The sequence below is a fragment of the Heteronotia binoei genome, chromosome 21 (assembly GCF_032191835.1).
Source record: "Heteronotia binoei isolate CCM8104 ecotype False Entrance Well chromosome 21, APGP_CSIRO_Hbin_v1, whole genome shotgun sequence".
In the NCBI taxonomy this organism is placed as follows: Eukaryota; Metazoa; Chordata; class Lepidosauria; order Squamata; family Gekkonidae; genus Heteronotia; species Heteronotia binoei.
The window spans coordinates 167,309,005-167,335,464 of NC_083243.1; positions in this window are offsets into that span (position 1 = coordinate 167,309,005).

The following is a 26,460-nucleotide window of genomic DNA, read 5'->3' on the forward strand; positions in this document are numbered from 1 at the left end:
TGAAGGAAGCGACACAATCAAAGTGAAGGATACAATGGAAGGACACAGATTGTGCCTAAATAAGTTGGAGGCTTGGTTATGGTACTTTTTTGGGGTCAGCTGGGATTAAATGTGAACATAATGATGAAGTCTCCTGAGAGCTCCATCATGTGCCCAGGTCCTGATTCAACACACCACAGCAAATTGTTCTGTCACAAAGAGCTGTTTCACAAACCCATGTTCTTCACTTAATGGCCGCATTATCAAATAGTGATTTGCATGCATACATACGGGAACCATCACAGAGAGAACACTCATATTACATGATATCACCCCCTCCCCCCTCAGCCCCGTGCAATACTTCTCAATGAAGTCAGAACACACTTTTAGGTGTAATTCAAATGTTAAGCCATCAAACAGACTGGAAGCTTGCGTGATGTGGCCCTAAAGGTTGTTTGTGGAGTTGCACTAAATGTGGACTTGGAGTTTGTGCCACATCTACATTAATATCTCCATGGACAAAAGCAACCTCTCCTCTCATTTAAAATAATCCCCTAAAATGGATGTGTGAACCAGTCTTCAGCGGATGGATACATCTGAATGAATTAGGGAACAGTCAGAAATCATAGCTTCAGTTTCTTTTCATTCTGTTGCTCAAAATTCTGTGTATAGTGTTGGCCTCTGCTAGTAGTCCCCAGCCCAAAAGATGTCCACTTAGCCTCAACCAGAGCCAGGGTTGCCCTAGTTTCTGTCCTGGCCCCAGCCTGGTGGAGGACACTCCCACTTGAGATCAGGGCCCTGCAGGATATAGTGCAATGTAACAGATGGAGCTCTTCTGCCAGGATTTTGGTGAGGCAGTGGACGAAGACTTTGGCCTCCCCTTTGTAACAGCCTGGATGAACTGTCCTCAAGAATTATCCTGGCATCTTTTGAATGGACTCTATTATCATTCTGTGCCAGTGCGAGACATTGGTGGACGCCAGAGATATTTTTGTGCTATTGTTTTTAAATTTTAATTGGTTATTAATTGTATTAATTGTAATTATTTGATTGTTGTGACCCACTCTGAGCCCACTCGCAGGGAGTCATTGAAACCTTTGAGGTTTTTTAAGGGTTCATCAGGGATTCTTGCAAAAAAACCCCAAAACCATGCAGCCCAAAGTAAGGCTTATTTTGCCCTTTGCTAAAGGAGGCAAGTTGGTTACTGCTCTCTGCCTGCTTCACCATGGTCTGCCTGATATGCAAGAATTCTCATACATCTATAAGAATTGGGAGTTTCTGTACATTTATATTTCTGTACATTGCTCAATAATATGTCCTATTATGGACAGCAGAGCCCCCTATAGATATAGCCTTGTCTTCATGGAAGCTACTTATCTGTGATCAGCTCCCACATGGCTGAGATATGACTGATCATGATTCAGTCATGTAGGTGGAGGCTGATAATGGTGGAATAGGAAGGAAGGAAGGAAGGAAGGAAGGAAGGAAGGAAGGAAGGAAGGAAGGATTATTTAAGATCAATGTTATCTCAACCGTGTGGAAACCATTCACAGATAATCAAAGGCAGGGGGAAATGTCTAAAAGGCACCACAGTAGCCATTGCAAGAATGTCAGGAAATGCATATTAAATATGCAGATGAAACTAAATTGGGAGGGGTAGCAAATACAGTAGAAGACAGAGTCGGGATACAGGATGATCTTGACAGGCTAAAACAAATTAATTTTAACAGGGATAAATGTAAAGTTTTGCATTTAGGTAGGAAATCCAATGCATTCTTATAGGATGGGGGAGACTTGCCTTGGCTGTAGTATATGTGAAAAGGATCTAGGGGTCTTAGCAAACTATACACTGAACATGAGTCAGCACTGTGATGCAGTAACTAAAAAGGCCAACGTGATTTTGAACTGTATCAACAGAAGTATAGTGTCCAGATCACATGAAGTGATGGTATCGTTTTACTTTGCTCTGGTTAGACCTCACCTAGAATATTGTGTTCACTTTTGGGCACCACAATTTAAGAAGGATATAGACAAGCTGGAATGTGTCCAGAGGAGGGCAGCGAAGATGGTGAGGGATCTGGAGATCAAGTGCTATGGGGGAAGGCTGAAGGAGCTGGATATGTTTAACCTGGAGAGGAGATGACTGAGAAGTGATAGGATCACCATTTTCAAGTACTTGAAGGGCTGTCTTATAGAGGATGGTAAAGAATTGTTTTCTATGGCCCCATAAAATCAAACCAGAACCAAAAGGTTGAAATTAAATCCGAAGAGTTTCTGGCTCAACGTTAGGAAGATCTTCCTGATAGCAGTTCCTCAGTGGAACATTCTTCCTCAGGAGGAGGTGGACTCTCCTCCTTTGGTGGTTTTTGAACAGAGGCTAGATGGCCATCTGACAGCAATGCTAATCATGTGAACTTAGGGGGAGGTATTTGTGAATTTCCTGCATTGTGCAGGGGGTTGAACTAGATGACCCAGGAGGTCCCTTCCAATTCTATGATTCTAGGTAAGTTGCAGGAAAGAGCACAAGCTGAATGCATGTTGGAATAAGGAGTCCTTTCCTTCCCCCCAGTAATGCTGTTGTCCTTTCTATGGGTACGTTGCCATGCATCCACACTGCCTGCAGCAGTTAGCAGCAGCTTGTGGGATCATGTTCCAGTTCATTGTACAAGAATGGAGTGGCAGGGAAGAGGTGAATAAAATCTTGCTAGCAGCAGCTGAGTTCCATCTGGGCTGCTTGTCTTTCTCTACTTGCAGGTACTTAAATCCTGGTCAAGACCAGAGGTAGGCTCCCTTGGGCACAAGTTGTTTAAAAGTTTTATCAGTTTTCTAGAAACTGAGGGCAAAGGGTAAGAGGGGACAGAAAATAGTAGTTACAAATCAATCTTAGTCTGCATATAGTATACTTTCATAAAATACAAGTCTGCATCTAAAATACTTTCTTAAAATACATAAGTTGTCACACATTATTATCGCTTAACTTTACATCATCAATATTTTGATATTTTATATTGTAAATCTTCTTATTAAAATACCTATTCAAATTGACATTTCCAACAGAGAGAATTTTATAATACAAAATGCAGGGGTAAGGAGATATAAGTTCACACCAAAGAATCTTAAGAGTCTTGAACATCTAGCCAAGTATAGAATTTCAACCAGTATTTTCTTGCTTCTTCCTTAGATTTCCCAGCCAACAGCAGGGACAAGTAGTCCAGCTCCGCTGTTTCCAGAATTTTTCCCACCAAGTCCATTTTCCTGGGAGTCTCCTGAAGTTTCCATCTCTGTGCCAGAAGAATCCTGGCTGCTATACAAATAAGCGCCAACAAGTGTCTCATCTCTTTAGAATAGTCCTCAGGAAATATGTTCAATAAAAATAGTTCTGGTCTGAATTGAATCTGTGTCTTCATAATTTTCTGTAATAGTTCATGAATCATTTTCCAATAGTCCTTCACCATCTCACATGTCCACCACATATGATAAAAGGAACCCACCTGTTTAACACATTTCCAACATTTGTTAGACATATTAGTATACATCTTACACAATTTCTATGTGGTCATGTACCATCTATAAAACATCTTATACAGATTTTCTTTAAAAGTTACTGACTTAGTTAATTTAATGTTAAGTTTCCACAACCTCTCCCATTCTTCTAATATGATATTATGACCCATGTTTTTTCGCCCATTGGACCATACAATCTTTTACTACCTCATCTTGCATCTTCATCTGTAATAGGTATGCATATAGTTTGGAGATTAGCTTTTCTTCTTTTCTTTCTAAAAAGATTTTGTCAAATGGATATTGCTCTGTGTTAAAGCCTACCATCTTGTATTTGGCATACCTAGATTCAACTTGCATTCTCAATCACCAACTCATTTTAATGTCCATGTTTTCAAGCTCTTCTTTGGTTTTCAGTTGATTGTCTTTTTCCAACAGGTCATCGTATCTGTAATTTTGATTAGGTTTTAAGAGATTTGGAGGAGTAAATGCTTCCACTGGGGATACCCGTCTTGGAATTTTCTGATAAATTCTCGTTTTTAACCATGACCATTTGTGGTACAAAGATTTCTGGAACCAATGATTCTTAAAATAAGAATGTCCTTCAAGTCTTTGATACCATAAACACACATGCCAGCCCAAATTAAGATCGTGTCCCTCTAACAACAGTTGTCTCTTGTCTTTCAGTAGTATCCAGTCTCTTACCCACAGCAGCACAGAAGCTTTATAATACAGTTGCCAGTCTGGAAAGCCCATACCTGCTCTCAGTTTAGAATCTTGCAGTATCTTTAGTTTGATTCTAGGTTTTTTGCCTTGCCAAATATACTTAAAAACCATCTTGTTCAGTTCTTGAAAAAAACCACTATTTAAATATACTGAGATAGTTTGGAATAGAAATAACCATATTGGTAGAATATTCATCTTTATTGAAGCTATTCTTCCCATCAAAGATAAATTCAAATCATGCCATTTTTTCAAATCTTTTTAAATCTCTTTATGTAGTTTATCATAATTGTCCATTTTAAACTACATTTATTTGAGATAAGTACACCCAAATATTTGATTCTTTTCTCATACAAAAATCCTGATTTTTGTTGAAGAAGTTGAATTTGCTCTACCGTCATATTTTTTGTCAAAAATTTTGTTTTATGATAGTTGATCTTCAGTCCTGCCCAGTAGCCAAATTGGTTAATCTTATTTATAAGACAGTCAATTGAATCTATTGGTTGCTCTAGTATAAAAACCAGGTCATATGCAAAGGCTCTCAATTTATATTGTTCACCCTTTACCACCGTGCCCTTAATATTTGTGTCTTCTCTTATCTGGTTATACAATATCTCTAAGCATAAAATAAAAAGAAGTGGTGACAATGGGCAACCTTGTCTTGTACCTTTTTGGATATCAATTGCTTTTGTTAATTCACCATCATTTTTGCTCTTTGGGAGGAGTATATTGATTCTATTGCTCTCAAGAAATTTTCACCACATTCCATTATCTTCAATTGCTGCAGCATAAATTGCCAACGGACATTATCAAAGGCCTTCTCAGCATCCAAACAGATTAATGCCAATTGTTTCTCTGGATGAGTCTCATAATATTCCAATATGTTCTAATATTGTCTTTCAAATATCTTTTAGGAAAAAATCCAGCCTGGTCTTGATGTATTGTGGACTGTAAAACTTCCTTCAGGCGTTGTGCCAATATTGCTGCAAAAATTTTATAGGCCACATTCAAAAGAGAGATTGGATGATAATTTTTAATATCTTTCAAATCTCCACCTTCTTTTGGAATTAAGGATATTGTGGCTTCTTGCTAAGAGTCTGGTATTTGAGCTTCATCTTGAATCCTTTCAAGGAGACGTTTGAATGGTAACAATAAGGACTCCTCATAAGCTTTGTAAAATTCTGCAGGCAATCCATCTGGACCCAGGGCTTTTCCATTCTTTTGCGATGCCATTGTGTCTCCCAGTTCCCTTATTGTTATTGGTTCATTTAATTTTTTTTGTTGTTCTTCTGTAAATTTATTAAGATTATTTTGACTAATATATTCTTCTAAATCTGCCTTACGGACTTGTTTATCTTCATATAATTTTCTATAAAATTGTTCCACAATTTGACATATCTCCTGTCTTTGAACTTTCTCTTTGTTAGTCTCATCTTTCAGAACCAGTACTATTCTTTTGGCGTTCTCTTTTCTCATTCTATAGGCCAGCCACCTTCCAGGTTTATTAGCATGTTCAAAAAAGTTTTGTCTTGCAAATCTCAATTTTATCTCATCTCCTCTGTAAGTAATAAATTGAGTTGATGTGTTTCTTTGATCTTATTTTGAAACTCCTGTCGGTTGTGCTTTTAAATTCTTTTCAGTTTGTCCTGCTTGCAACATTAATTTTTGGAAATTTTCAGTTCTTTCTTCTTCTTTGCACTATATCTGATTGCAAGACCCCTGTAATATGCTTTAGCTGTATCCCAAACTACTTGCATCTTTACATCTTGAGTTATGTTCTGTTTAAAAAGAGATTCCATTTCAACCTTAGATTCTTTACGAAAGTCTTTATCTTTCAAGATAGAAATATTTAACCTCCACGATCTTCTTGTTCGTGTACTTTTCAGTTTCACTATTACAGGACTGTGGTCTGATACAACTCTTGTTTGAATTTCTGTCTCAACTAAATCTTTAACCAACCCTTGGGCACAAGTTAAAAGACTGTGGGCCATTGGCTCTTGGCCTGTAATTGACAGCCTGGGGCTTGTGTAAGTTAACCTTGTCAATCAGGACAGGCCAGAGGTCTGTTTATTATGTAGTTGTTGTTTTTAGTTGCTTAATTGTATTATTTAGGAAACTGTATTTTGGTATTTTTTCTGTAATTTTGCGTCCCTTCAGGGAGAAAAGCACCATACAAATGCTATGAACAAACAAACCATCATAAAAGCAACCAGTGTTGGTCAGATCAATACCTAGCCTAGCATGCTGTTTCACATGGTGGCTGGCCAGATACCACCAGAAGGCCTACCAGTAGGACATGAATTCCCCCATCGTTGCCCTCCTAGCACTGTTATTCAGAATACTCCGAGGTTCCATTCCATTTAGTCATACTGGCTAGGAGCTTTTGATGGAGCTGTCCTGTTTGAATTCATCTAATCCATTTTTAAAGTCAGTTATAATAATGGTCCTGCAGCAGTAAATTCCACATTCCAATCATTCTTTGAGTGAAGAGATCCTTTTTTTTCCTATTGGCATTCCCCTTTTCTGTTCATTGTCACTTCCTGTTAAGTGTAAAACACGAATTTTGCAGCAACCATTACCTAGGTTGCCATTTTTAATTTTATAGAAATTTGTCATAATAACATAATTTGTTGTATTTCTGATAATCCTATTTTTTTTTAATCTGGTGTCTCATAAAATGATCCACAAGGAGAATTCCCTCATGAACATAACATAATACATATAACCAAGGATGTGGTATACCTTAGGGGAACTAGTAGCCTTTGGATCACCTCAGCATCTGAGGAGAAGCAGTTCTAAAGAAATCATTGCAATAGAGGCACTCTTAAATATATTTCTGAAAAAATGATGGTTAGGGATCACATATGTATCGTTGGATGCCCAATGAAGGACGAAGTGTTGCCTTTGGTGGACAGGCATGTGATATGCAATAATAAATCTAGCAGCAACAAAATGGCAGGTTCATTTTATGAGGAGCTGCACAGAATATGTCAGAGGTCTGCAAGTATGAAGCCCAAGCACGTTACTTGTAGCAAGATGTTGCAGTGCCTGTTGGTGGGTGCTCTTGATGACATGGGCCAGGGTGTTCTGAAGAGCTCTTAATTAGTGACTTACAAACATGGAAAACATGCAAACTTCACTGACATAAAGTATCTAGTAGATCATATGTCCATATGGTATGTGACCTTCTGACGGTTGCTTTGTACCTCACTTTTCCTGGTACCTGCCATGAGGAAGACATGGAAAGTGATAATTCTGATATCTGCATCAAAAATACCTTAACATGACTGGGCCATGATGAAAATGGGACTATAGGAATGGCGTTATTGTGTGACATGTAAAATATGCCCATTTATTCATGTTGTATGTAACAAATGTTTCCCCCATAAATCTTATTGGCTTGGTATTCAATTATATATTGTATCCTATAGCTTTAAAAACAAAACAAAACACTGCTTTGTGATGGAAATTGTGAGGATGGAAGCGATGATGCTGTTGTATCATTACAGATGCTTAACTGGCTGGTTGACCACTTCCTGCTGGTCAGGTATCTGAAAAGGACTCCAAACCACCTGTGTATGTTAAGGCACTTGAACGCACTGAGTTCGCTGCTATGATGTTTTGCCTTTTCTCTGATGTTGCTGTTCAGTTACAAACTGTCTCAGTGAAACCAGGCTCAGGCTCAGCATTATGCAGCAGTGCTTTCTACTGCTGATGTATGCAGAGGACCATCTTAATCTACAGTGCGTGTCCCCATTTAGGTGGCCAGAGAATTTGCAGCTTTTGGGGTGATTTTCCATGTATGTCATGTGTATAGGTTTTGCAGAATAACTATTCTGCTGTTGTATACATTGCTTTTCAGGGACAAGAGAACTACTTGTTCATGTAGCTTTTTGCTTTCTTCTTCTGCATTTTTGGCTGTCAGCTGTCATTTCCTTTTGCTCACTTAAGTCAGATGTATGTTCCATGGGAACTAAGGACATGGGTCAGTAATGAATTTTTATTTAAATGTATTATTATGCTGCACACTGCTTATTTCATGATATGAGTGTCAATTAGTAATGCAAGCTCTGCATTTTGTGATGGCAATTGTGCCACAATTGACTGATGTGGGAATTTGAGAAATTGCAGCTGTATGCCCTATCAGCTGATATTTATGTTTTGTTATTGTATGAATACGGTCAAGTAATATCTATGTCACACCATACAATTCATTTGGCAGTAAAACATGGCTGTCTCCCCCACATTTCTTAGACCCTGCCCTGAACAACCCAGCACCAGCATTCTCACCTGCCATTCACTTGGCCACTATGGGGACCAGTAAAAGGGGTGGGGGAGTGAAGAATTTATGCAGGAGATACGTCTGTGGTCCTCAGATGAGCACAAGGAGCTCAGCAGCTACAGTTGCACACCTCACCATTCGAGTGAAATTAAATATGGTATCCACAATGAGAGCAAGGAGACAACCAATCTCTTGCAAAGTGCAAAGCTGGCATGGGGGGAATCCTTCCAATTTACTCAGAAATTCAAAACTGACTTATGTAAAAGGAACTTCTGCAAATGTGTAAAGCATACTTTCACCTTACTTACTATGTATGTAAAGCTGTGCATATGTGCCACTTATAGTCTTGGGAACATTTTGTGTGGCTACAGTTGCACAAAATCCACTCTCAAAATTGAGGAAGAGAATATTGGTTAAGGAAGCACTACTATTATTATTTGCATCCCCAGAGGAACATTGTTGTTGTTGTTCAGTCACACAGTCAAGTCTGACTCTTTGCGACCCCATGAACAAAGTCATGCCAGGCCCTCCTGTCTTCCACCATCCTCCAAAGTCTGCTCAAATACGTGTTAGTTATATCAGTAATGCTGTCCAGCCATCTCATCTTTTGCTGTCCTCTTTTTCGTTTGCTTCTGTACCTTTCCCAGCATCAGGATCTTCTCCAGTGAGTGCTCCCTTCTCATTTGATGGCCAAAATATCTGAGCTTCAGCTTCAGCATCTGACCTTCCAGGGAACAGTCTGGGTTGATTTCCCTTAGGACTGACTGATTGGATCTTCTTGCAGTCCAAGGGACTCTCAAGATTCTTCTCCAGCACCACATCTCAAAAGCATTTATTTTTCTGCGCTCGGCCTTCCTTATGGTCCAGCTCTCACAGCCATACATTACTACTGGGAATACCATCGCTTAGACTATACAGACTTTTGTTGGCAGGGTGATGTCTCAACTTTTTATTATACTGCCCAGGTTCACCATAGCTGTCTTCCCAAGGACCAAACGTCTTAATTTCATGGCTACAGTCACCACCTGCAGTGATCTTGGATATCAGAAATGTGAAGTATGTCACTACTACCATGTCTTCCCCTTCTATTTGCCAAGGTGTGATGGGGCCGGATGCCATGATCTTAGGGTTTTTTTATGTTGAGTTTCAGGCCTACTTTTGTGTTCTCCTCTTTCACCCTCAACAAGAGGTTCTTTAGGTCCTCCTCACTTTCTGCCATTAGAGTGGTATCATCTGCACATCTGAGGTTGTTGATGCTTTTCCTGGCAATCTTAATTCCAGTTTGTGCTTCATCCAGGCCAGTATTCCGCATGATGTACTCTGCATATAAATTAAATAAGCAAGGTGTCAATATACATCCTTATCAAGCTCCTTTTCCTATTCTAAACCAATCGTTTCATATCCCGTTCTGACAGTTGCTTCTTAACCCTTATACAGGTTTCTCAGGAGACAGGTGAGGTGGTCTGGTACTCCCCTTTAAGAACTTGCCACAGTTTGTTGTGATCCACACAATCAAAGGCTTTAGAGTAGTCAATGAAACAGAAATAGACGTTTTTCTGATACTCCCATTCTTTCTCCATAATCCAGCGAATGTTGGCAATTTGATCTCTAGTTCCTCTACCTCTCCGAAACCCAGCTTGAACTTCTGATAGTTCCCGATCTACATACTGCTGAAGCCTAGCTTGTAGGATCTTTAACATGACCTTGTTAATGAAATGAGTGACATGTGAAATGAGTGACATGGCGCGATAGTTTGAACATCTTTGGCATTACCCTTCTTTGGGATTGGAATATAAACTGACCTTTTCCAATCCTGTGGCCACTGTTGCATTTTCCAAATTTGTTGACACAATGTGTGCATCACTTTAACAGCATCATCTTTTAGGACTTTGAATAGCTCAACTGGGATACTGTCATCTCCGCTTGCTTTGCTGTTAGTAATGCTTTCTAAGGGCCACTTGACTTCACACTCCAGGATGTCTGGCTCAAGGTCAGCGGTTTCACTGTCATGGTTGGCAAGGACACTGAGATCCTTCTTGCATAATTCTTCGGTGTGTTCTTGCCACCTCTTCCTGATCTCTTCTGTTTCTGTTAGGTCCCTACAGTTTTGTCCTTTATCATGGCCATCTTTTGCACAAAACATTCCCTTGATTTCTCCAATTTTCTTGAAGAGATCTCTTGTCCTTCCCATTCTATTATTTTCCTCTATTGCTTTGCATTGTTCCTTCAGGAAGGCCTCCTTATCTCTCCTTGCTGTTCTCTGAAAATCTGCATTCAGTTGGGTGATTTTTTTCTTTTCACCTTTGCCTTTCACTTTTCTTTGTTCCTCAGCTATTTGTAAAGCCTCATCAGACTGAATATTCCTATGTTCCCAGAGGAACATGGGAATATACAAATGCCATACAACTTTTTGATGAGATGAGGAGAAATTGAACATACTAGGGACAAGTCAGGTCAAGACAAAGTTAAATAAGAGATGAGAAAAGTGAGGTGATCAAGTGTCACAACTCAGGCGGGTCTTACCAAGTGCTGCCACCACTCTGAGTTAAGGGTTCCCCTGGAGAAGGCCCAGAGTCCCCTCCCAAGCCCTTCAGGCCTCCTGTAGCTTAGGCCAAATAATAGGTGTGAGGACCAGGCAGAGTGAACAACAACAAAAAGGTTTATTTTAAACTCAGTGCTATAAAAATTAACAAGGTACATAAAACAGTAAAAGGGTAAAGGGAAAATAAACAAAAGTCCTAACGCTACTTAACTTACAGTCCCTAAACTACTAACCAGCACTTACCCCTTCCCTTAGGTGCAGGAGCTTTCCCCTGCTCAAGCTCTTCAGGCACAGCCTTCCTCTAGCTCAGCCTTCCAGGGAAAGAACACCCACTTCCTGGTAGGCTTCCCACCCCCCGCCCTGCCGGGGGAACCTTGAATTAGCAACCTAATCCCCCGCTCTCTAAAAATCTGATAGCGGGGGTGGGGGGTGGAACGGCGTCGTGTCTCTTTCCCTGCCTGGCTTCAGGCTTCTGCCTTCCTCCGGGTCACAAAGACCCGCCCACCGCCAGCCTGCTATTTGCTCCAGTCCGGCCTCCCTTCGCGAGGTGCATGCTGGGACTTGTAGTCCTTGCATCCTCTCACGTCTGCTGAGCATTATTCTCTATGTGGAGATTGATTCTCATAGGGTATAATGGGGAATTGATCTGGAGGTTTCGGGGGCTCTGGGGGAGCTGTTTTTTGAGGTAGAGGCACCAAATTTTCAGTATAGTATCTAGTGACTCTCCCCAAAGTATCTCCCAAGTTTCAAAATGATTGGACCAGGGCGTCCCATTCTATGAGCCCCAAAAGAAGGTGCCCCTATCCTTCCTTCCTATGGAAGGAAGACATTTAAAAAGGTGTGCGGTTCCTTTAAATGTGATGGCCAGAACTCCCTTGGAGTTCAATTATGCTTGTCACACCCTTGTTCCTGGCTCCACCCCGATGTCTCCTGGCTCCACCCCCAAAGTCTCCTGGCTCCACCCCCAAAGTCCCCAGATATTTCTTGAATTGGACTTGGCAACCCTACTTCCTGGGCTTGGTCTTTATATTCTCTTCCCAGGCCCCACCTCTCTCTGAGCCTGTTTCTTTCCAAACCCCTTGCTACCCAATCAGAGGGACAGAGGGGATCCTGGGAGATGTAGGCTTTTCCCAGTAAAACCTAAGCAGGCTTCCCTGGGGCCTGCAGGCCTCGCTAGGCCCAGGATCATGACAACAAATAAAACTCAGGTCATTGGGGGGGGGGGGGGGGGAACGGGACCCTTTATTATCAGGTGCCAAATTGAGGAAAATGCTTAGATAAGTCTGAGTGAACTGAAGGCAATTAGAAAGAACAGGTGCATTCCTCACATACATAGAAATGCATATTTTCTTGAATTAGGGCCCAGTGCATCAGATCAAAACAAAGTCTTGTTCCAGTAGCTTCACAACAAGTAGACCGTTTAAATACAAAGTTTCCACTCTGTCAGACCTTAATATCTGTACATCTGTCCTTGTGGTTACAGGTCCCCTGAAGAAAGATGCTGCAGCATTTCTTTTGTTAATGTATTCCTCTTCTTGCTGGATCAAGGCAGTTTACAACATAAGACATCTGTCCCAAACACCAGTGCACCAAAGGAACAGCACCCATCCAAAGCCATCCATTATCTACAATAATGGAAACATGACAGACACATTTATTTTTCTGTACATATTGATCTTACTGCACTAGCAATGTAAACAATGAAAGATCAAATGTGATAGCTGTTTGAAATATGGCAATCTGGATTTCCAAATACCAAAAAACCATTAATGCCAAGTACAAAATGATATCCCCCTACCTTATCATGCCCCCAAAAATTGGCACTATGGAGAGCCTAACAATTACCATGCCATTAATGAAAAGTATCATACATAATGCCACCTGTTTTCCATTACCAAATAGCACAATAGCAGGTGGGCTTTAAAATTACCTTATAGGCTATGTTTATTCTCACCTGAGTTTGAAAAAGTGCTGCATAGTGTCAAACCTTATCCACCATGTGCCACTCCAGCAACTAAGGAGTTGGTTTGATACTGCTCAGCCAGCAAGGGTGTTCCCTTCCCAGCCCAACAGACGCACTAAGCCAATGATGGGCTCGGGGATAACAACTCTTCATCCTTAGATGGCTCAGGGAGCTTGCCAATTAGCCCTGACTATGCTCTACCAACTTGCAATATTCCTACTAAAACAAATTATAGCATAACCAGTCAAATATCGCTATTCCCCAGGAGACTATGGAACAGGTAAAAAAAGGGAGAGACTGCTGAATTGCAATTGATAATGAAGTTTTCCTGTGCTACTATTATTTGACATCTGAAATCAGTTTCATCTCCAAGATATAGAACCAATCCAAGTGTTCTAATTCCTAATCAAAGTCTTTTTGAAAGAAAATAAATCCAGATGGGAACAGAGAAATCCCATCTTTTTTTTTTTTTTTTAAACAACTTTTCATAATAAACCAAAATAATTTCCTCAATGTACATTGTGCTTGTCAGAAGAATCCATCCATCCTCCCTCCCTTGAAGTATGCTTGCACACAAAAGCTTATTCCTGGAATAAAATGTTGTTTGTCTTAAACCTCTCTCTCTTTCCTCCCCCTCCCTCATCTTAAGAGTAGGAGCAGCCCAGGAGAAGGAAGCAGAAGCTCTGTGTATGTGTGTGTATCAGGGAGAGAGAGTCAGACTTATCTTCGCCATGAATTTCAAACACAGAGTAACACTCAACAGTTCTTACCCAGTATGTGAATATTAATTGTGAGAAGCTTGAAGAAGCTAACGCGAAACAGAAACACATAGTACAATCCTGTTGCCTTATGGATCGCTGACTGCATAATATTGTACCATCAGGTTTTTTGTATCTGGCATTCATTTGCTTGAGAAGAAGGAATTGGATTCCTGATGAAATATCGTTCCTTGGAGGGATTGAAAGTGATTGCCTTCACTGACTGTAAAACAATGATATTTGGTACTTTTGTATAATTTTGGACTCTTGGTTTAATTTTTTGGAGGTTTTAATATCACGGCAGCTTTATGCTTTGTTTCCCCTGCCTTTCTCCACCGGGATTCTCTAACTTGGTTACATCACCTGGAGGTTGGCAACCCAGTTTGTCAGCATTGCAATTGCATATGCAGCCAAGACAGCGTTGACTGGTATGTGGAGAACACAAAGGGGTAGCCAAGTTAGTCTGTTAGAGCAAAATAAAGTCCAATGGCATCTTAAAGACTAACATTTATAGCAGTAAGAATTTTCATGAGTGAACTATCTATGATTTGCAAACGCTCATATTGAAATAAATGTTGTTAGTCTTTAAGGTGCCACTGGACTTTTGATTTATTTTGTAGATTATGGAACTGGCGGTGGCAGGTGGGCGGAGAGAAGCTGGGAAAAAAGAGGGAAAAGAAAATGGTATCAATAGTGTGCTGCTTGTTGGCAAGTTGTGAGACTTTCTGCTACTTAGAAATGGGAGCAGAAGGGGCTCTAGTTCAAGGTCTTATTTTCATTTCATTCCTTGTCATGCCTAAAGGCTCTTGTTCCACAAGACTTCAAGAATTATTGCATTTTTTTTCTGTCAGTGGAAATGTAGCTTGTATCTAAGTACAAGGCTTTGCAATTCGGGGGTGTTTTTTTGTTTTGTTTTCTTGCATTTCTTCACAATTCTTTTTCAGGAAAAGCAACATTTTAAGAAACATCTGTGAAGTCAAACATGACTTGAATGGAAACGAGAGGTTTCAATATTCCTCTCATGGAAGCAACACGCCTCCCCCATTTCCCAGGCAGCCCAGTGAAAAGACCCAGGAGCTGCTCAGCTAGTTGGATGCTCTGCTCAGCCAGATTTGAGTGGAGCGTTAAAGTAGCAGAAGAGCTCCAGGGGTTTTGTGCAGAGTTCCACTCAGCCCTTGCTCTCTATTTCATAAAAAAAAAAAAAAGAATCATTATTTCTCCTCTCCCGGGCAGCAAATGTTATTAAAAGAACAAAAGAAGCCCAACCAGAAACATAAAGAGATAATTAACATGAGAACAGGAACAGCACTGGAAAACGGAATTAGAGAGGCAAATTATGGGCAATCAGAGCCATTTTCCCAAAGAATGATACTTTCCCACCCACAACCTGGTCAATGTCATTGGAGAACTGATTCAAATGTGTCCATGTTATGGTTGAAACAGTTTTGTCACACAGCCTCGGCTTTCAGACTTATTTAAAGTTGCCCTCGCATGATTATTCTACATGAAAATGGTGTTCAGATCAAAACTACCTTTGAGGAAAAGTTGCCATCTTTTTGAGACCCTGCTTCTGTGCCTTTAATAGCAGACTGGCATGCAGAAAGTGAGGAGGTGAATTTTTTGTGTGTCAGGCAGGGCCAGTGAAAAAGTTAGCAACTTTGCTTCAGGAAGCAGCCTGCCCAGCTGTGCTTCTTGAGCCACTAAATGGCCATGAAATCCTTAAGCTGTAAAGATTTTCTACAGCTCAGAATTCTCCATAATCAGAAGGCTCTACCAATAGGTCTTTGAAGGTCAATACCAACACTTTGAAGTGGATTTGGTACACAATAGGCAGCCAGTGCAGCTCTTTCAGCACCGGTTGAATGGGCTCCTATCGAGGGAGCCCCATTAACAACCGTGCTGCAGTGTTCTGCACTAGCTGCAGTTTCCGAGTCAGAGTCAAAGGTAGCCCCATGTACAGGGCATTACAGTAGTCTATCCTCGAGGTGACCATAGCATGGATCACCATTGCTAAGTCGCGGTACTCCAGGAAAGGGGCCAACTGCTGTACCCGTTGCAGATGAAAAAAGGCAGATTTGGCAGTGGCTGCCACCTGAGCCTCCATAGTCAGAGAGGGCTCCAGAAGCACTCCCAGACTCCTGACCTTAGGGGCCGATATCAGCAGTACCCCATCAAAGGCCAGCAAGGGAATCTCCTTTTCAGTTAACTCAGCATAAGCCAAGATGTCACGGCTTGTAATGCCAGGTCTAAGTTATCCGAGGCGGAGCCAGACTGGCCACCCATCAACAGATAGAGCTGGGTCTCATCCACATATTGATAACATCCCAGCCCATACCTCCTGACAATCTGGGCAAGGAGTCTTGGCTTTGCTGCAGTTTAAGTCTCAAGAGCTGAGAAGCAGGAGAAAAGGAGGAGGGGAAATAGTGTTAATGGTGATGGTCCAAAATTTTTCCTAATCTTTATGGTTAAGATCATTGGGATTGGAGGGATTCCTAGAGTGTCACCTAGAAATGTTGTCACATCCTCCATGACACTCTAGGATTTTCCCCAGTTTCTGTGGCATTCACTAAAAAAAAAAAAAAAAAACAGCCTTCCAATGCATTGTCGCCAAAATTTCCTGGGGTTGCCAATCCCCAATTGGGGGCAGGTGATCCCCCAGTTTGGAGACCCTCCCCCCCCATTTCAGGGTTATCAGAAAGAGTGTGGGAAAGGGAGGGAAATGTCCACTGGGCACACTCCATTGTTCCCTTTGGAGTATAAGGTATAATGGAGAATTGATCTGTGGGTATCTGTGGGGGATGTTTTTTGAGGTAGAAACACTAAATTTTCAGCATAGCATGTGGTGCCTCTTCTCAAAAACTATCCAAGTTTCAGACCGATTGGACCAAGGGGTCCAATTCTATGAGCCCCAAAAGAAGGTGCCCCTAGCCTCCATTATTTTCAATTGGAAGGAAGGCATTTAAAAGGAGTGCGGTCCCTTTAAATGTGATGACCATAACTCCCTTTGGAGCGCAATCGTGCTTGTCACAACCTTGCTCCTGGCTCCACCCCCAAAGTCTCCTGGTTCCACCCCCAATGTCCCCAGATATGTCTTTGAGTCAGACCTGGCAACCCTAAAATCAGCATAAGATTATACATGACTACCAGCAACTCCTTTTTAAAAAAGAAAAAGAACTGGAACTCTTTTAGGACTGCACTGTTATAGTAGCATAAGCTTTTCTTGGGCTTGAGTCCACTTCATCAGATGCAGTTTTAGAAGAGACAGAAACAGATGCAGATAAAAACCCCTGTGAACTGGCTGAAGCACTCTGGGAGTGCAGGACTTTTCTCTTCAAGGATCTGGTAGGAGACAGTGGGTCTACTGTTTTGTAGGAAAGCCCTTGTGCTCTGCTTGCACATTTGTAAATAAAGCAAATATTACTAAAAAAAAGTTATAAATCTCCAGTGCTCTCCAAAGGGAATCAACCCAGGCACCACATTTTTTAAACTTCTTTCTACTTGTGTACTAGTGGGGAACACATAGTAGCATGTGTTCCCCACTAGTATGGGTTGGGACTGCAGAAGGAAGAGCACCTTACAAGTTTGTACTGGACCTAAAAAAACAATCTTACCTCTAAATGAACGAGTCTCAACATAGCCACACTGGCGTGTTGAGAATGTGTGCTCAGTGTGGATTAGTGAAAGGTGTGACCACCACATACTTGCTTTACTACATGACTGGGAAGCCATTCACAAGTTACAACCCAACCAACGTACTCTTTAGCACCCACTTTCAGGAGCTTGGAAGAGGGTCTTTGAGAAAGATCCACTTTCTGCTTCATTATGCTCTTAATAAAGCTGGGCTACGTTTTACCAGGCTTTATACATCAGCAGTCTGTCAATAATGAATATAGATCACAGAGAACAAAAACAGAACAAAGTAAAAGTAAGATTTAATTCCTTTGCCCTCATTAACACATCTTTCATGTTGCCTGTTTCTCCACTTCTCCTCAAAACAGCTCTCACACTTCCCCTTGATTCTACTACTTGATTCTACTCTCACTAGCCTCACTTCCCCTTGATTCTATTAGAAACAAATAAAAAAGTAAAGGTATAGTTAAATCCCCTATGCAAGCACCAGTCATTTCTACAGAGGAGTAAAACCCTAGAACTATCTTCCCTTACTTTGAAAAAAAAATCTGGTTCCCAAATGGCTTGCTTTCAGAAGGAAGAATATTATTCCAGCTGTTGGCATAGCACTCTAAAGAGGTGGCAGTAGCAACAGCTCATTTTGCTTTCTTACATTTAATTAATTAATTGACTTAATTTATGCTCTGTCTTTCTCCCCAATGGGAATCCAAAGCAGCTTACATTGTTCTTCTCTCCTCCATTTGTATGAGTCCACTCCTACTTACAGTTCAGTTAGTTCAATGAGAAGTTTATTATAATGCCTTTGAATTATTTTTCTTTGGTTAGTTAATACCTGAACAGCCCTACCCAAGCACTGACAAAACAGAAATATTTGGGAGGTATAAAGGATAAGCCATGGCCAAGTGGTACAGCACGCTTTGCATGCAGAAGTCCTAGAGCTCAATGCTTGTGGCATATCCAGTTAAAGTAGGGGTGTCAAACAAATGGTCCGCAGGCCAGAAGTGGCCCGCCCAGGTCCTCAAGCTGGGCCATGGGTAGAACACACACACAGCGCACTCCCTCCCAGTTGGGGCTGGCTGTGCTACTGGCAGCACTTTCCAGGGCTCAGATCAGCAGCTTCCTGCCTGTTCCATTCTTCTACCTGAATTGGAGGCTGCCTCGTGTGATCACTAGCTCCACACGATCCTGCTGGTCTTTTCTTATTGATTATTTAACTGCTTCCTCCCTGCTGCATCCTTCTGGCTGGGCTGAGTTATTTCTTCAGAGGAACTGATCTCTGTGTCCCTGGGTCCCACCTGGAGGCTGGCATCCCTGAAAAGTGTGAGCAAACAATATATAACTATAACTGATTGATATATATATGGCCTACGCAAAGGCATTCCTGCTACAAAAAAATCCAGAGAGAGAGGAAAAGGTTTCTGAATTGGAGCAGTCGTTGAAAAAAACAGCAATTGCTGTTCAAAAAGTCATGTCAAATGAATTAAGTTGCAGTCAAGGCAAGCTATATGATTGCACATGAGCCTGCTGTGTCTTCAAAACCTTTTCAGAAGGGGAATTTTTAAAGAAGTATATGTTCATGGCTGCAAAAGTAGTCTGTCCGGATCAGAGGCAGGCTTTTGCAAGAGTAAGTCTCTCAAGAAACATGGTGGCAGGGAGAATTTGTGATCTATCTGAGAATCTACACAGGCAACTGACAGAAAAAACTAACTCTTTTATTGCATTTTCAATTTTAATGGATGAAAGTACAGATATCTCTGATCACAGTTGCAATCTCAATCTGTGGAGTTGATCAAGATATGCATGTTGAGAAGAATTTTTAGAAATCATTCCTATGAAAAACACAACCACAGGTGATGAGATCTTGGTAGGACCTCTGGATAAAATTGGTGCCAATTGGACAAAACTGGTGAATCTGGCACAGATGAAGTATGTCAAATGGTGAAAAGAAAACAAAGAAAAATTGGTAACTGCAAACTCACAACATCAGTTCTTCAATTTCCATTGCATTTTGCACCAGGAAACTCTGTGCAGCAAAACATTGAAAATGGATAATGTACTGCATGTGGTCATAAAAACTGTTAATTTTATTTGAGCCAGAGATCTCAATCATCGGCAGTTTAGCAGTTTTCTTGAGGAAAGCTCCATCAAATATGGGGTACCGTATCACACTGAAGTGTGATGGTTAAGTCATGGAGCTGTACTGAAATACTTCTACCATGAACTATGAAGTAAAATACAGGCAATTATGGATATGAAAGGGAAGGCTGTCCCTGAATTACAAAACAATCAATGACTTCAAGATCTTGCTTTCATGGTGGATATTATGGAACACCTGAACTCTCTGAACACAAAGCTTCAGGGTTGAAACAAAGTTGTGACAGAATTTTATGGTAGCATTTGAACCTTTGAAATGAAGCTTCAGCTTTGGGAAAAGCAGCCTCAAGAAAAAAAAAAATGGTGCACTTTCCCACCATGAAATCTCTTCCAGTGATCACACACCCACAGAGAAGTACAGCAGAAAAAAAATCTGAACTTAGAAATGAAGTCCAAGAACGATTTTCTGACTTCTGCAACCTAAACAGAGATTTCGGAATTTTCCATAATCCATTCTGACACTGTGTGGATGTTCATGAGGTTCCAGAGGAGTTACGGATGGAGATAATTGAACTGCAATGTGATACTGTACTCAAAGATAAGTGTTCTGAAGTTGGCATTAGCAAATTTTACCAGTTTCTGGGTCCTGATTACCTCCAAGTTAAGTCTATTGCTTCTAAAATTCTGTCTATGTTTGGGACAACATATGTCTGTGAGCAGCTTTTTTCTGTCATGAATATCAATAAATCAAAAGTAAGTTCACAGCTCACAGATACACACTTGAACAGTATATACTCAGGCCTCGAATTCAGTGGGAGCTCACAGAAGCACAGCTCCTGAACCCTTGATGAGCTCCACCACCTATTTTTCTACAAAACAACCCCTGATACTCAAGATTGCTACAGCAGACATTGTCTCCAGATTTTGATGCAATAATTGATAACAAGAGGTGTCAATCATCAAAGATTGTTAAATCAACAAAATATTTGAATATATTTGTTAATTATTTGAGTCCAGCGGCACCTTTTAAGATATCTGATGAAGTGTGCTTGCACGCAAAAGCTTACTATGAACAAAACCCTGTTCATCATAATTTAGGTGCCACTGGATTCAAATTTCATTCTGCTGCTTCAGCTACCTCACCTGAATTTTTATTAATTATTGCTAACATGTTAATAATTATTGTTAATTTAATAATTATTAATTGTTATGTTTTAAGCAGGTTGGTGTTTAAAATAAAAATATCTTTAATTATGTTCATCTATGTCCTTTATAAAATGTAAATCTCTGCTACCTGGTATTATATTTTATGACATGCATGGCCCAGCCCCACAAAGTCCCATTTATGTCAGATCAGGCCCTCATAATAATTGAGTTCTACACCCCTGAGTTAAAGGATTGTCGATACCAGGCACTTAGAAAGATTCTTTCTCTGCCTGAGAGTCTGAAGGCAATCTGCCGATCAGAATATACAATACTAAACTAGGTGGACCAATAGACAAACTCAGTATATTACAGTTTCATAAATTTCCAAGTCCCAAAACTGATCAAAAGGCCTGTGGCTCACCTGTGCCATTGAGATTTGGAATGAGCACAAATAGTGATTGGTAATAAGAAATAAAGAGTGGTAGTACAGTTGATTGACAGGATCTCCAGTGTGATGGAAATGTAATTATTATAAGGTACAGCCCTAAGAGAAAGAGTGCTAAAGTGAGCTTCAAATGCCAACAATTTTAATAAATTAGAGACAGGGCCACAGATGAGATTCAGCAGGAACATGAACAATGTGATTTATGTGAAATAGAATAACCACAAGCACATGTATAAAAGAGGATGAACTAGTGAGGCAGCCAGCCTGCCAAGAAAGTACTAGATGACAAATTGAAGAGTCTACATTGTGATGCTGTTGCAAAAAACAAGGGCTCCGCTGGGCTTTATTTACTGCAAAGTCACATGAGCAGCTAGATTGCTTCACTCTAAGTCCACACCATCATTCATAGCTCTGAGGAGCTTGTGAGAGCTCAGAGGACAGCATAAAAAGTTGTAATATAGTGGGTTCTATGTAATGATGTGAGGTGGTAGTGATCTTTTATTGAATACGGCATAGTATAAGGCTGCCTCAAAAGACTGAAAACTGGGCCAACAGGGCCAACTATATATACACACAAAGTTCCCATGCTAGCATGCTATTGGACCATTCAAATCAGCAGGAAGCTTGTGATTGGAGCAGGGCAGCAGGAATTTGGATCCTACTGCCTATTGTTCCTGAGTCCCCAAGCTCAGTCCTAAAGGCTCCAATGACCCAGGCAAGAACTCCATAAAATAGACACAATTCCAACCACATGTCATAAAGGGCTTTTAGAGAATGTCCCCTGAGGAAATGTAAAGAGAAACCAGCATATTGGTCCTATAGGAAAAGGCAGTTGAGGAAAAGCATGATAGCCAACTACTGTAAAAGATGTCAGTTCTCACAAACTATGGGGCGAATAAAAAGAAAACTGCAACTAGGAATGCTTAGGTGATGTCCTGGCTAGTATTTGGATGTGAGACAACTTTCCTTTCCAGTCAAGCCTATTTATGCTTTCCTTCCAGGTCCCACCCCCTCTGGGCTGGTTTTCCCTCCAAAATTCTGCTACTTAATCAGAGAGACAGAAGGAATCCATGAAGATGTAGGCCCCTGTATCTAATCCTAGTAGGGTTGCCAATCCCCAGGTGGGGGCAGGGGATCCCCCGGTTTGGAGGCCCTCCCCCCGCTTCAGGGTTGTCAGAAGGCGGGGGGAGGGGAGGGAAATGTCTGCTGGGAACTCTGTTATTCCCTATGGAGATGTATTCCCATAGAAAATCATGGAGAATTGATCCACGGGTATCTGGGGCTCTGGGGGGGCTGTTTTTTGGGGTAGAGGCACCAAATTTTCAGTAGAGCATCTAGTGCCTCTCCCCAAAATACCCCCCAAGTTTCAAAAAGATTGGACCAGGGGATCCAATTCTATGAGCCCCCAAAGAAGGTGCCCCTATCCTTCATTATTTCCTATGGAAGGAAGGAATTGAAAAGGTGTGCCATCCCTTTAAATGTGTTGGCCAGAACTCCCTTTGGAGTTCAATTATGCTTGTCACAGCCTTGATCTCGGCTCCACCCCTAATGTCTCCTGGCTCCACCCCCAAAGTCTCCTGGCTCCACCCCCAATGTCCCCAGATATTTCTTGAATTGGACTTGGCAACCTAAATCCTAGACAGGCTTCTCCCTGCCCTCTAGGCTGCACTAGGCCTCAAATCATGACACCTTCTTTTATAAGGAGACTTGGTGACTTACCTGGACCTGAGGAAAGTTCAGTGTTGGTTAGGAAGCCAGGATGGGAGGCACATTTGCTGTGGCAGTCACGGCCGGTGGGGGAGAGTAGGCCAGGTAGGCGGCCATTTAGGGTGCCACCTGGCTGCAGAGGCGGGGGCAAGTGCCCCCTCCCCGTCCCTGCTTGCACCGGCCTGCGCCATCTTTTCATGGCTTTGAGGCATCTGGAGCACTTCCAAATGCTTCAGAGCTGAGAAAAGATGCCACGTGCCTTGCCCATCTTCCAAGTCCACAGAGGTGAGTGGGGCATGTGACAGGGTGTCTTTTCTCGGTTCTGAGGTGTTCAGAGCACCTCTGAATGCCTCACAGCTGAGAAAAGATGGCATGCACCCCTCCCACCTCCTCCATCCAGAGGGGGCAGGGCGCATGCATGCCGCTTGCATGGGGTGCCAGAAGCCCCAGCACCGGCACTGGTGGCAGTGGAGCATCACCTTTCCTAAGTGACAGAACCTCAGGAAGTCTCTGGGCTTTGCGTGATGCTTCCCTTGTGGAAGCTCCCTAGGGCCTTGGAAGAGATGTGGGCACAAGGCAGCCTGGCAGGATCCCAGAGGCAGTCGCAAATGCTAGTCATTATCAATCCAGGGGAGTGGCAGCCATCAAGCTACCAGAAGAGGTGTGGGGGGGAGAGACAGAACACCTATTCCAGGACCTGTCTGCAAATATGAACCCCAGTGATTCCCTACACTTTCAGAGCTTGCACGTGTACCCTCACATGTGAAATAGCTGACCACCCCTGTATATGAGCTGTATTGTGAAATCGTATAAAAGCAAGCAGCCCTGGAAAGAGAGTCTTCTTCACCAAGGTCAGTTACTATTGGACAGACGTGACTACTGAGATATGATTTATCTTCATACTCCTTATGTACAAGAAAGAATTTGACTCGAACGTAAAGGGCCACTGCTGTAATATAAGTCATGCAAAACAAATAACCAGCCCATAACTAGTATAAACAATCAGAGCTGGAATGAAGAAATGTAATCCAAACCCAAGCTAAATCTTTATAAATATGCAAACATGTTGAGGCAAATATAGTGACAGACCAGCTGTGCTACAGGAACACTAGAATGGCAAGTGTGATTGATGCTCCCCCTTGTAATTAAAATACATGCTGAGCATTCAATCATCACCAGCATAATTTCTCAACTGTAGAATGATCTATCAAAGGCTGGCCTTTTTATTAGATGACCACTTATCACGCTTTTGCAACTGCTCAGAAATCCATGGAAGCAGAGACTAGAGTAATGATCTGCCTAGCGTATGGACAGCACTATATGTATGTTCTATGTATATAGGACATCTTGTTATGAGCAAATAAATATCTGTGAGAATAAGTTCTAAACCTCAGCTATTTTAACTTGAGCTGAGAGATATTCTGAATTATAAAACCTAAGCCTGAATTTGAATTTGCCGGCCTCCAAAGTGAGTCAAACAAGGGGCAGTAACCTAACAATGCGTCTTTAGTGTCTGGAGTTGGGGCATGTATAAAACACCACAAGTGGATATTATTGAGGATTAAGGGTTTTAAGATCCACGTTACCTTGATGTTGCTTCTTTTCCAACTTTAATGCCAGTAGCTCATGAAGCAGAACTTTTACTCACAAGACTCTGCAGCTTAGAGGGAACATTGCACTTAAGATGGCCAGATTTGCCACCCTGGTAGGAGAATTATTCCTAAAAGATAACCCACTTTCTAGCCTCAGCATTCCGTACAATCTGAAGCTTCTGAACAGTCTTCAAGGGCAGCCCCACATAGAGCACGTTGCAGTAATCTAATCTAAATGTTACCAGGATATGCACCACAGTGACAAAATATTTTCCTCCCAAGAAAGACCACATCTGGCTCACCAGCCAAAGCTGGTAAAAGGTGTCCCTGGCTCCCATGCCACTTGTTTATGCAACAGGAGACCTCAGTCCAGCAACAGCCCAAGCTATGAACCTGCTCCTTTAGGGTGCTGTTAGCCAGAAGTGAAGAGGCTGACAGCAGTTTCCTGGCACTATGCTCTGAAACCTACTTTTGAGATAGGACTGAAGCCACTGCAAAAAATGCCTTCCAGTCCCAACCTCAAAACGCAGTTTTTAAGGATTCCATGATGAATGGTATCAAAAGGTCCAGACAGGGTTGCACTCCCCCATCCATCTCCTAGTGTAGGTCATCCACCAGGGTGACCATGGGTATTTCTGTCCCATTCAAACAACTGGAATGGAATGAATTCAAAAATCTGCTTCATATGACAACAGTGGCCACAAACCTGCCCACCAAGCATCAGCTGAGGCAGCTGACCTCCCAGCACCACCAAAAGAGTCCTCCACCTAGCTGGGAGTCAAAAGAGCCCACTGTGGGCCTGGCAACAACAAGCAGCCCACCGAAGAGGACCCAACTCAACCAGAGCCCAATGACAGGAGCCCTCGCCAAGCCTGCCCCCAAGTTAGAAGCAAGTGACAGGGTGGTCCGATGGCCAGGGCAGATGAAGAAACATCTGGGCCAGTGGTCACAGGGAAGAATAGGGCAGTGGATGAGCTGGGTCCACCTCCAGAGTCGCAGCAGCTCATGTCACTGCACCCAACCAACAAGGAAACAACCCAGCCTCACAGCAGCGCAGGGATAGAATGCCGAGCTCCTGAAGCCCCACCCAAGCATCTGGGCTTAAGAACAGGGGCAGGGCTGGAAGGAGAGAGGGTCACGGGAGAGGGTGGGGTTATGAGAAGGAAATAAAAGGGAGGCCATGGGAGAGGTCAAGGAGGAGTAGCGGCAGATGCTGGCTGAAACACGCACAGAGAGGGAGAGGCTGAAGGAAGCCAGGAAGCATCTTGCTGGGGAGGAGGATCAAGAGGGTGATGTAACCTGACCCCCTACCATTCTGAGACCTCTGGCCTGACAGGAGAGGTCAATGGGAGCACCTGAAGGCAATGGCGACCCTAGGGGGGGTGGGGGAACGATTGAACCTTGACATTTCCAACTGACCTGTCAGCATGAAGGATGTTTAGAAGGCAGATTATGATCCATTAGTTGAATGCTGGGCATTTCTCAGTGCAGCTTCAAGTACCTGCTGGTTACCAGGACTCTTGCAAAGAATATGAAATTGGGCAAACATTGTTCTCATACAGGAAGAAACTGCTTATGCTGTTAAGTGAGAGAGGATTCTCAGGGCCACCTAACATTAATATTTTAATGCTTTGCAAATTTAAAGCCACTGGCGGACCATGGAGATTTTAGTAAAACGAACAAAAGAGTGTACCACACAAGAATAAAATCAGCCCAGTTTCACCAGGTGGAATGATTCCAGACAATGTTCAAGGCCAATCCTATCTACAGCTTTTAAAATATTTTCATCTGATGTTCAGAATAGCTAACAAATATTGCTCAAGTGCTACAAAAAATCCAATAAAACAACGGTAATTGTATATAAAACCACTCATAATTCAAATCACAGTTTAAAAACAGCCCAATAAGGAATCTCATTAATCAAATCCTTTCAGAAGCCTGACATGAAATAGCTTCCCACCCAGATAATTGATTAAATGCTAATTGAAAATGGAAGGTCTTACAATCTTCATGAAAGCTCCAAAGAGCCTTTGCTTTCCTTACCTCTGGTCTGGTTCCTTAGAGTAGGCAGAACTACCAATTGTCTTTTCATTGTCTT